Source organism: Trachymyrmex septentrionalis, unplaced genomic scaffold (assembly GCF_001594115.1).
Source record: "Trachymyrmex septentrionalis isolate Tsep2-gDNA-1 unplaced genomic scaffold, Tsep1.0 scaffold165, whole genome shotgun sequence".
Lineage (NCBI taxonomy): Eukaryota > Metazoa > Arthropoda > Insecta > Hymenoptera > Formicidae > Trachymyrmex > Trachymyrmex septentrionalis.
The window spans coordinates 231,748-244,820 of record NW_017304811.1 but is presented as its reverse complement, the minus strand read 5'-3'; the positions used below and the strand labels follow the sequence as shown (position 1 = coordinate 244,820).

The window sequence follows — 13,073 nt, the reverse complement described above, 5'->3', positions numbered from 1 at the left end:
ACATACAAGAATATATTTTGGAAATTAGTGATAAGTCTTTTGTACAGGGGCAGAATGGACTAATCTGAAAAGAAAAGTCCTCTATCATTTTGCAATTTTTGCAATAGTTAACAAGATATTAATTGCTAAAAATTGCCGAAAATTGGTCTTTAATAATTTTGTGCTCAAATATTATCAATTTCTAAAAAAAACTGCAAGAGACGAAAATTGTTTATTTTCTTCTCATAGAACTCTAAGAATTTTTTCAGAATTTTTTAATACCGTATTTTCTCATGTTGGTAAAAATGAAAAAATGCAGTGCTAAAAAGTTGATAAGAAATTCTGAAAAAATTTGTAGAGTTTTATGGGAAAAAAATAAACAATTTTTGTCTTTTACAATTTTTCTGGAAAGTATTTGAGTAAAAAACTATTAAAGACCAATTTTCGGCAATTTAAATTAATATCTTATTAATTATTATATTACGAAAATTGCAAAATAGAAGACTTTTCTTCTCAGTTTAGTCCATTCTGCCCTTATGCGAAAGACTTATCATTAATTTCCAAACTTGTATAGTAAAATATATATCTAATTTAAATCTATTGAGCCTGAAACAGTTTATTTTACACCGAGCATCGTGTATTCTTGATGCGCATTCGTGAGATCAAATTAGATCAGAATGTCTAAATGAAAAAAGACGCGGAAGTTTGGTTTATCACATTGTTTACGAAAGCTTCTAATCAGAGAACCGAAATAAATCCCGTGAAAAACTTTTATCACTGCAACGCCGTAAGGTGATACCGTTGAAAGATTACCAAGTACGCGTAAATCGTTTTCTGATTTAATTAAATGTTCTACAAAGCGAATAATTTCTTCTTTCTGCAAATCGAAACTCGTAAGCGACTTTATAAAATTTCGGTAGTAAATCAAATCGGTTCTGGCGTAAAATCGCGCGTACGAGGATCGATCTGATGGTCTGTACCGCACTGTCACGCTCTCGTGCCATTCCTATAGTACACTTTTTATTTAGGGACAATTTGCACATATTGCCGGCTATATCGCAAGAGCTTTATGGCCAGCAAAAATTTTTACTATGTAGGCGGAAGTTGAGAATGAAGCACAGCCTCTGGCCATGTTCCGTTTGTACAGCCCGCGTTATATACAAAAAAAAGAATTTTCCGTGAATGTTCTGTGGAAAGTTAATTGAGTTTGTATCGTTCTTTGCTTTTTTTCAATACAGCGACTGCCGCTATCATTGCGTTAGTTCTGAAGCGTGCTACATAACACATGTCCATTAAACGGTAGAAAATTGATTTGATGCGCCCAAAAATTCATTACGGATTACGCGAAGCAAAAAAAGTATCATATTTTCGTATTATTTGAATTCAGCACTATAATGATATTTTGCAGTATTTTTTTTATTTTATCTGCAGCTGTCATCGATAAAAAGTTTTGCATTGTATCGAAATTTTCCAATATGTCGTCAATTAGTACAGAAAAGATAACAAATAAACATTCGTTATTTTTCCATATTCTAAAGTTTGTTCTCTCCATTTAGAAGAGATCAGATTTAATTTATCAAATTTAATTCACACGATAAATGCCATAAGTGAAAATGAGGAGCAACTACATACGAATTGTAATTCACAAAATGCAATCTATTTTTAAAAAATCTAAAAAGATTTTTAGATGCGCATTCGTCTCCCTGTAAAAATATAAAAATATATAAAAAATGTTTACAATATATTGCACGTCATAAATGCTTGATAGTATAAAAACACTGCAGTATCTGGTAACGGTGCAATCAGATCCACGATAAAACCTTTCTATTGCCGATAGATATTCCATGTGTATCCAGAAATATTTGGAAATATTTGGCTTTAATCGAAGAAAATAAATTTAGCAATAAACAAATTATACATTCGCATGAGTGATATTATCTGTTCTTCACGAAGTTTCCTTATTGATTACGGAAGGCGAAGCGATACTGGAAACCGAGAAGGAAGCTCCTCTGATAGAACTTCCCGAGTTCGTTCGGGACGCGATTAAGATCGCGTATCGTATCTACCGGTCGTCAAAGATCGAACTTTCAGCGACGCTACTCGATTCGTGCCCCTTGATTCGTTAATTCCATTCCAGCGCTCGCGTCGACGTTGATAGAAAAGAAAGAAAAAAAAAAAGAAAAAAAAGAAGGGAAGAAATCGCCGAACCGAGGGAACGACTTGGAAACTTCACTGCAAACTCAATCTTCGGGATTACCAATACTCGCGGTCTCATTCATATAAACTTATCCGCTTGCTCTTCCGGCGGGAATGGCCCGCCGTATGTATATAACTTTACAGCATATATTCCTTTCTTTTCCTCTTTTTTTTTTTCTCCAGTGTTTCTTTTTCTTCTCGCGGTCAGATTTCGCGGGGATAAATTACTTCCCGAGGATTATACGACGTCGCGACGCCCTTACGATTCGCAGATTTCGTGCGCGCGTTAACGTCTGACTGAAATAAAACCGCGATACCTGAGATTTTCTTGTCAGCCAGGCAGCGCACTAACATACGCGTAAAGGAACTGCAAAGAGGAAATGCCGGCATCTACTTCCGCCGCCGTGATCGCGCTTCTTATGCGCTTTCCATTCTTCCTCGTTTTCTGTCCGCATGGCTTATCGATCCGACCTTATTTATATGGCGCATGCCCGATCGCGCAAATATACTCAGCTTCTGTCGTTGGGACAGAATGAATTTTGCCTAAATCGTAAAATCGATAGCTACCAAAGCTTTTAGGACACTGAAGAGCGCTACGATGGCGGAAGTATGATGGAGTGGGATAAGAATATTCTATATCGTGTCATATTCTATTTATTGCTCCTTCAATTAATTCTGAGGAAACTTTTCCTTAACCAAAATTTGATTAGATTCTCGCATCTTTATATATAGCGCACGTAATGTACATGTATGATAGATGTCCGGTTTTACTTATATAAATTTCGTGAACTATCTTTAGAAGGAAGATATAGAAAAAAAAATGGATAGGTAGCTTAACTTATACCATTTTGATAGATAAAAGAAGCAAGTGATTTATTTTGTAATATAATTGATTTTATAAATTTTTTTAATTCGTGATATATATACACGATTATAGTATATTAAAAAAAAAAGAATATAATCATATTAGAAAAAAATAACTATTTATCAAGAAGTCAGCTATTATAGAGAGCTGATAATGTGTGAAAAAGAGAACAGGAATAACCACATACTACGATAATAATACGCATTCGGACTTATGCATAATAAAAGGCTTAATTTTAACTGAAACGTTACTGGGGCGAGTTCTTCAAATACGGGGCATAAAGTACATACTTTGCCTAGGTACGCAAACTTGTTAGCAATGCGTTTCAAATCTTATCGCAACTCGATCGTCGCTCCCGGGAAAGAAGGGTAGAAAGTGAAGGAGGAGAGAGCTGTTCTCGGTTTTACCTGTTCCAGTTATAGAAGAACTGGGATTTTGATAGCATGTATCCAGGCCAGTCAACGGAGACCGACTTTACGGGTAGGAACTTTCAATAAGATCCGCGGTCCTCCTCGAAACGTTGCCGAACCTGCTTCACGTATATGGAAGTGAATCCAAATCGTGACGTCGGTATGCTCGTTCGCATGGAAACTTACATGGTCGTCGAATCGAATTCTGAATTCTTTATCCCGTCCATAACCGTTGTCTGTGTCGCCGGCCTCCATCAAAATCCAGTCCCTCATGACTTCAATCTGTAACCTCAACCTTCTTCTTTTATATCGGGAATCACGCTTCGCCATAACTATCGCAAAGATTTATGAGTATTTCCTTCTTTCTCCTTCTCTTTCTCTCTCTTTTTCTCTCGGTACATGTCGATTCACTTTTTCTGCTTAAAGTTCCATACGCAACGTTCCAAAGTAAGTTCCGTCAATCCAAATTTCAATCCAGACCATTTTCTCTTGGACCGAATACGTTTTGAAGTTCCCAAAAGTCATCTTTGTTCCTCATAAGATTTCATTGCACTTTCCACTTGACTTCCCGCTTGATATTGGGAAAATATCGTAAGAAAGTGCATTCTCGCCCGATTCGATTTTCCTCTGTTTTTTAGCTACAATTCTGTGATATAATATGTCGTTAACAGAGTTGAAATAAATTTTATAACTACCTTTAAAGTAAGTAAAACAAAATAATAAATGAAGAACTAGTGATGAATTTCTACAAGATAAAAAATTTTGATGAGTTATTTGAAGAGAGTCACTAATTATATAACTCTTGAAACACAAATAAATGTAATAATCTTTAAGCTGTAAAATATAGGCCAATGTGAATCGAATATGAGGAGAATAATCAATTTGAATTGATTTCTTACAGCTTAAGGCCTACTACATCTATTTTTTGTTATGTTTAATTCAGGACTAAAAGGTATTGATTCTAATTTTACGTGAATCAATCTGGACTCTACTGTATAATTCGACCCAATTTATTAATTATTGATTTTTTTAAATTAGAATTGCTCGTTTTGATACCGATTTTATTTTACTTTAATTAACAGTACATAATTTGGAATTGAAAGTACCAATTTGCTTGGTACATGGAAAAAATGATTTTGCTGAAGTATTTGAAAATTTAGGTACATATTATAAAAATACATAACTTTTATTATTGATTATCTGAATAAGACGTTCTCAAATGGGTTGCTAGAATATCAAAACTTTTTGCATTATTCATCATGTTTATTACTTACATAATTAATGGTCCAACAAAATATTTTTTAGATCTGCATCTAGCTAAATATTTAGATGCTTCAGCAAAAACGTGTATGTGCATTTTTTTTCACATTATACATATATTTCATTCTCAGTTTATTCGCACTTTTTATCGTTTGCACTGCGAGGTATATTATGCGATTCCGTTTATTATAAGTTTGTTTATTTTTATAATATTTGGCGTGTGCAACATAGCTGGTTCTGTTTTGTTGCACGAATATAATGCGTTATCATTTATAATGCATGGGTTTTCTAATTGAAAGATTATTAATTAATAAAGAATATTGAATGTGTTTCATTGTTCATGAATATTTTATTATATCCTGTCTTGAAATTAAATATATTGCCTACCACTATATACACTTATCGTTTTTCTCGTGCTACATTTACTTTTTACTAATTTTAATACACGCACGCATGCACGCACGCAAAGGCAAATAAATTAACATCTTGAAAACTACTACCATTATTTAATCGAATAGATGAATACGGATATAAAGTCAGAATTGAATAAATGGTCAGAAAATCTTATAAATTTTTTTAAATATCATAATCTCATTTAAAAACCTTTTGTTCTACAAGTCGTATAAATGTATAAGCTAACACATAGAATTTCTGATTTTCTGATAAATCCCATAGTCTATAATCTTGTTTAAATCTTCAATTGCCTTTTGCTTTATAACCGTATTCTTTTATATTTGAATGCTGCAGATTTGAATTTTTAAATCAATTACAACTGTACAAAAATAACGCAATGTGATAAACTTATTTAAAAATTACATTATAACCATAAATTAGTTTACTGACATTATGTGAATTATTTAGTTACATTTTCCTTATCTTTAATACACAAATCTTTAATACAATATAAAAATATGTTATACATTTTAACGATCTACTTTTTATTAAATATTACTTGTATTTTTCATTCGCAAGAATTTTTTCTCCTGTACTGTAAATTTTTTCGATAAGAAAAAAATTATGATTATTAATTATGATATCAATTTCATTTAGCGTTATCGATAGTGAAGTTATTATTTATGGAGCTTTAAAAATGATGAGCTTGAGGTATTAATTTGTTCTGGATCAGCGAGGACATAATTTTGCTATAACAATGCCGGCACGTACGATATTCATAAGCGCATTTTAATCCATCTCGCTATTAAGTACTAATTAACTGTTGTGGGCTCTTTTATTATTTAATTACAAAATTTAATACGATTATATCTTGCGTCCGCCATTATTATGTACAATGTCCAGTTTTTTCACTTATAAACTGTGTTTGTATGAAAATATACACGTATTTAGACATTACATTTGTCATTCTTGCTTTGTTTAATTATGACAAATAAATTTACTGAAATTTCTATATTTTTTTTGGTATGACATAGAAAGCTCCTTCGAACGAATTTGCTTTTCCTCATAATTTAAAGCGAGAAGATATTTCGCATGCGTTTTATGAACGAATCATGTGCTGATCGATTGTACCTGAAGAAAGAAAGACTGGTATTGTTCAAGTGTTTCCTCGACTAGTAACAATAATCTCGTATCTGCTAGAATTTATTAATATTTTTTCGCTTTTAAGATCTAAAATTATACTAGCCATTTTCGCGATCGGACACATTTCATATTCACATATTCATGCGTCAAGATTCGGACTGTGTCCGACGGTTTGGAAAATATTATAGAATTATATATAAATGGTACATACATGTGAAAGATTCAACACAAGATGAAAGGCAAACAATAGCCATACTATAATGTATTAAATTAATAAGAATAAAATATTCAATTTTGTAATTAATAATTATAATGTGTATAACATTTAGATATTTAAAACGTGATCGATTAAAAATGCCAGCGATAAATTATGGCAACTAGATAATAACATAAATTATATTATAAATTAATATTAGGAATGTTATCTATCTATATTTCGTTAATGTACAAACTGACGATATTCATCTTTTTGTTTCAGATTAAACATAGTGCTATTTGCGGTCCAGAGCATTTATATTGAAAAGCATCAATCATCCCAACATCTCGCCATCGTAAGTGTGCATTTTTTATGTTTGTAACAACCACTAACAATCAATAGTATGAAATTAAATTAACTTTCGAGTCGGAACCGTGTATATTCGCCTGCATGGAAAGAACGATTTTCTTAGAGTATCTAAAAAGTTTAGATAGTTATAGATTTAAAAATAATTTTATTAGATTGTCAAAGCATAAATTATATAGAAAACTCGAACATCACGAGTAGTATTCTAACACTCCAATCAGTTTGTGCGTCACATAATTATTTTGATGATTTCTAACGAAATTTATTTTGTTTATCTATATTTAGCTTCTTTAGATGCTTCAGTGAAATTGTTCTTTTCATGCCTGCGCACGGTACATGTACTTGCCTTTTTTTTCATTCAAACTTCTTATTAAAGCATCGCATACGATGACGTGGCTCCGGTGTAATTTTACGCCGCTGATTCCCGATAACACATCGACATTTCGACCGTGTGCTAACAGAAACGAAAGCTGATATCATCGATCCGTTACCTAGAAATTTACCTACCAGCTCGTTATCGGTTATTATCGTATGAAGCGAGTACTCGACGCATGATAAATCAATGACTCGCTCGCCTAGATAAGACTCAGCGTATCGGTTACTCCATATATTTGATTCAGCACTCTTATCGCTGTTCCACCACGGATATTGCCACATACGGCGATTAGATGTTGGTCTTGCGTCGTATTCGAAACATTCGTATCGTGAAATATGAGGTAGAATGATAATTTTCGACACAGGGAATGGTAAAATCATGGTTGACCAAACGTATGTTGGAAACTATTGCACGTGGCATCCCATCCTGGGAAATTTCGCGCTCGTATTTTGGCCAATAATAATAAATCGTGCGCAACCGTGCGCTGATGGAATATATTATATTATATATAAAAAGTATAAAAGTATTTAAAAATATTATAAGATTGTAATACACGAACCGAAGATTTGTCTGCTCACTTATTTGACCACGCTCCGCAGATATATCAGATTTAACCAGATTTTGTCACCGAGATGACATTTTGCCGACTGTAAAAAAGCTCGTGCCGAACTCGCGTGCGTATTTTCAGTTTTGCGTCGAGCACGACACCGTTCGAGAGAATACGTATTCCGATTGTTACATTCGCAACAATGTATACCTGGGCGAACACGGTTATGACACGTACTCGTATTTGTCGTATTTAAAAAAAGATTAATCGAGATCGAGCTCTGCTGAAAGTACCATTTTGTGTCAAAATTTCTACAATCGCGTATATGGAGTACGTTCTTTTTATTTTCTTAGATAAAAATTGCTAGTTAATATGACGAGAAAGCCCACTATGGGCGCATTCAGATTTTTACTAATAACTGCTTCCCTGATATCATATTATCTTTATTGAACAAGATTAACGATGGACAACTAGGGTAGAGCGCTTGAATAGCACTGAGAATGCATGGAGTTAACGATTTTGCTGTAGGTATATTTACAAATAGCCATATAAATCTGAAAATAAATTTTATTAGACCATCAAAATAATAGAAACGCTCAAACTGACTGCTAGAATATCAAATTTCTTTGCAGCATTGCTAATCATGCTTGAATTTTCTACACAAATATTTTGATGGTCCGATAAAATAATTTTTAGATCTGTATCTAAATTTTTGAATATTTTAGCGTTCTTTCCGTGGGAATCTGAACAGAACCAAAGTGCATTTTTAGCCATCCAAAGTCTGAAGTTAGATTTGTGCCATTGTTTCTTTGATTACGTCTAAAGTGCCTGAAAACGTATTCAATGTACTTATATTAACTTCGATTGCTATCGTGAAAATAATAATAAATAACAATAAATAAATAATAATAATAAATAACAATAAATAAAGGGCAAACGCATTTTTAAATTGTCACACAATTAGAAAGAATAAATTACAAATAAAGAAAAGTAAAAATGAAAAAAATAATAAAAGACTCAGTTTAAAAACAATAATAATATCAAGTGTATAAATCAGTTTCAAGTAGATGTTTCAATTTCTAAAACAAGCAAGCAATTTGTTCTACCATATTCGGTGTTGTCAAATAGAGTCGAGATTTGACTGACGGCAATGATACTAATTCGCAATACGATTACATCAATTAGGGAGATATTCGATGATAGACGATTGACGTTAGTCGTGCTTTTCTGAGAGGTATAGAAATTTCCGACGCAGTCAGATGAGAACGCGATAACACACGTTTATTCGCAAATGTGCATCATATTTAGCGTTAAATGTGGATACGCTGTATGAATACCTAAATATCCTTTACTCATTTATCTTTATGTTCGTTCCCAATACAGAAAACTCGTGCAGATTTCGCGGGCTTTGTAGAAACTGTCGGCATGTCACGCGGCAAATTGTTTAAAATTCTGCGCTCGGTTGGGCACTGCTGAATTCAAAAGGCCGCCGCTGTAAATTGCCCGGACGCACGCAGCCCGTGTACGGACGGCCAGTTGTCGGTCGCCCTGTATGTCCAGAAAATATCGCCACTCCGGAATATTTTGGGATTGCGTACTCGCGCACGAGACGAGATGAGAGACCGTCGACCGACGCGATGGGACGAGAGTCCCCGGGCTCGCCGCCCGTCCCGCAGTCGTCGTCGACGCGCGCTGGTTGCAGCAATTCGGCGTATCCTGAAGCTCGACTGTCTAAATTTTACCAGCACGGCCGCGCCCGGAATGCACGCTCTCGCGCTGTGCCTTCGGCTGGAAGACTCGCATCGTGTATCAGAGGCCGTGCCTTGTGTACATAATGTAATTTGCAGGACAAATTCACATCTCAAACGGATGGATATGGGACGGACACAGACGCAATTTCACATTGCCGTTCCATGTCTGAAATCCGGGTACGTTTTGAGTTAATTAATTCATATGACACTCTGGGCGTTCGACGGATTTTGTTTCATCGAATCCATACCTTTGCTGATCGCGAAATCGGATTATTCTCGACGTTTGTCTCATTTTCTTGGATAATGTAACATTTGCGGTTTGATAATTTATGATGATTCATGCGCCGCATAAGCGCGCTTCTAATAGACTTAACATTGTGCCATAGATATAACGCGGATTTAGGACGAGTTTAGAGTCTGAAGAGGTATTCATCGCAAAGCCAGAATCCCACGGGATTTAATACTAGCGCGCCGGTTGATTACCTTTCTCAGACATTCTTAAAGTCTTTCTGTGCTGTGGCGCAAACTTAACTTTATTATTAAATACGGCCAATGTAAGGAATAAAATCAAAGCTAGTGGCATGTTGGTACAACAAATTTGGTTTGAAGCTCGAGTAATAATGTTACAACATGTTGATGTTTTCCTGGTTTATTACTTTCTCAGACACTCAAGTTCTCCTTTGCTGTGACGCAAACTTAACTTCATTATTCACGGAAAGAACAATTTTGCTATTTTGCCAAGATACCTCTTAATTAAAATTTACTTAGATACAGATTTGGAAATAATTTTATCAGACAATAAAAATATTTCCACATAGAAAACTGAAACAGTGCTGCGAAAAATTTTGATCTTCTAGCAATCAGTTTGAATGTTTTTCATTGGTGAGTGGTACGAGATTATTGTCGCGCACGACCATGGCGATTCTTCCCACCAAAGAAGTCGGACACTTTAGAGATTATTTAGAGTCTTAAATAATGGTCATATATCATCGGATTTTCGACGGCAAACAATTTATATGCTTCGCGGACGTCAGATCGGACTTTGCCGCTGATATAACGATAATTATCTCAGCGGCTAACGCGGTGGACAATCGTGACATCACCGCGATGAAGATCAAGCGGATCGCGGCGTCTGTGACTCTTTTGCCACGTTTGCCGATCCGCCGTCGCTTCTAATTGATCGAAATTCAATCATAGACGAATATGAGGAGGATCGGATCATAAGAAATTTGGAGAAGTCAATCTTTCGAGAGAACGCGAAGAGGTGTCGATTGAGCGCGAGTCCGTACGATTTCGAGGTGCTGAAGTCAGTTAAGTCAGTTCGATCTTAGTGTCCGCAAGTATTACCCTCGCGACTCAGGGTAACAACCCCCGAGGCGCAATCGAAATAGCGTTAACTAATAGTGATAAATAACTGAGAAACTGTACGATAAACAGAACAGTGTACATAGACAAATAAACAGTTTTTTCAAATCGAAGCCAGCATTGTGATATTAGTGTGAACTTTCATAAATGTTTTGTTGATCCAACAAAATTTTCAGATGTATATTTTAGTTAAATTTTTCGATATTTCAGCAAAACCGTTCTTTTCATGTCATCAAATATGGCCATTAAAATATTAAATCTAAAGTTAGTGGTATAACAAATTTCATTCAAAGCTCGAGTAATAATAATACATGTCCATGTTCTCTTGTTATAATAACCATACATATCAATAGTAGTTTCATCAATTAAGTTTAACGTTGTATATTCGATATATATATATATACAACGTAACAATATACAACGTAACAGTGTAGTATAATAATTTTGAATAATATAATTAGAATGCGCGGGCATCACAGCGTACGTTGCGTTATTGCGAGAAATTTATACTGTAAGATTAATTGGAGATAACTTTGTGCCAGTAAAACAATTTCAGCACTGGGATTCTATAACTCTTAACGACAATGTCATTAGATAGTTGTCGCATAGCTTTTTTACTATATGTATATGTATAATACTTGTATAATACGATAATGTAATGTTAACACTTGTTAAGAGTTACAGAATTTCAGTGCTGATTAATCCATCCTTCTAGTATTTATCATAGATCCTTGAAATAGATCCTTACAGAAATATAGGTCTGTATTACGCAAGTTGATTACTATTCTAATTTTTTGAGATTTCCCATACTTTGCTTAACTATCACACTAAGAGAAAAATGATATTTGTGCTTGTAATTCCATGGTAGATTAATTATAGTTAGGGGCACCATTTTTATAGTTATTATTATTGCTCTAATATTAGTAATAATAACTATATTTTTAGTTCTACATAGAAAAAATATATTTATATAAGTTGATACCGAAAATGACTATAAATTACAGTTATTTGCAGTTATATTTTCTGATGAACGTATTACTAACATTGTAGCAGTAATAACTGTAGAAATGGAGTCTCCAACCATGATTTTACCATGCAATTATAGTTACAAATACCAAGAACACTTTTCTCCCAACGATGTAACGATATTCGGTTTACTATTCGGGAGAAGATTATTCCGCAAGTTTCAATCTAGATAGAGATCAACGAATTCATGAATAAGCGGAAAGTGCGGGCACACAAACTGAACACACAAGTTATAAAATAATGGGCGCGCGAAGTCGTGGTGCCGATTTCGAAAGAGTCGTCGGGACGACACATCGTATCCCCTCGGAATACCCGGCTGCAACAAATCGCCTAATCAGGTGGATATATGACGGATGGAGAGGTGAAATTGGTTCCTGGCCGCGAGTAAATCTCACGTGTGTCAGGATGGGGTAGAAGGGTGACGGGGGAGGAAAGCCCGGGAGAAAGAAGGACGCCAGATCGATTTCCTGCGGGATTTATGCCACTATTTTTTATCCGACCAGTTCGCGAAGACGTCGTAGACACTGCGTTACGGTGTGTGCCGGGGACACTGTCTCTCGGCGTGCCGTTTTTCAGAGCTCGCGTCTCCGTTTCACTGCGCTTTTGGCACGCGGCTCGAATACTCCGCGACATTAATGCGACGGGGAACATCGTCGAAAGTTTTAATCAATCCGCTCCGATGACTCTTGGAATTCGGCCACGCGTACAATTCCGAAACGAAACTTCGCCGCCCGAAATGGACTTTGCTGTGCGAATTAAAAAAAATGGCTGATTGAGTTGCCAGCCGCTTGCAGAGCCGTACACTAGCCTTTGTGTGCGCGGCTCATTTTAACGGGCACCGTATTTCCAACGTCAGCGTGCGCGCGAACGAAGGTTGATGCAATTAACCTTCGTGCATAAGATCGCGTGAGTTTTTAATGTGATTCTCATGCTACGCGTTAGTTTCCCCATTGAAGTTACGGTGGTTTTCACCCTGCCGCGCAACATTCCGCGGCACGCATTAGTCGAGAAAACTTTACTTTATACTTACTCGGTCGTTTTATTCTCTCGACACAGTTGCAGTTTTTATTGTAGTATTAGAGAAAATTTTGAGTCACGGTACTTCTTTATTCACATATTTGCTCTCTTTAAACTTTGCTTCTGCCTTCTATCTATTATCTTTTTTAGTATTTTTTATTCGCCTATCGACCCAGTATTAAG

At 35.3% G+C, this 13,073-nt stretch overlaps 1 protein-coding gene across 1 annotated transcript in view; it reads left to right on the top strand.

The window, feature by feature from the left end:
- LOC108746309 overlaps positions 1 to 13,073 on the top strand; it is a 260,533-nt gene that overhangs the window by 55,490 nt on the left and 191,970 nt on the right. The window contains exon 2 of the mRNA XM_018483001.1: positions 6,725 to 6,797. The gene's annotated coding sequence lies outside the window, so the exon portion shown is untranslated. The remainder of the gene's footprint in view (positions 1 to 6,724; positions 6,798 to 13,073) is intronic.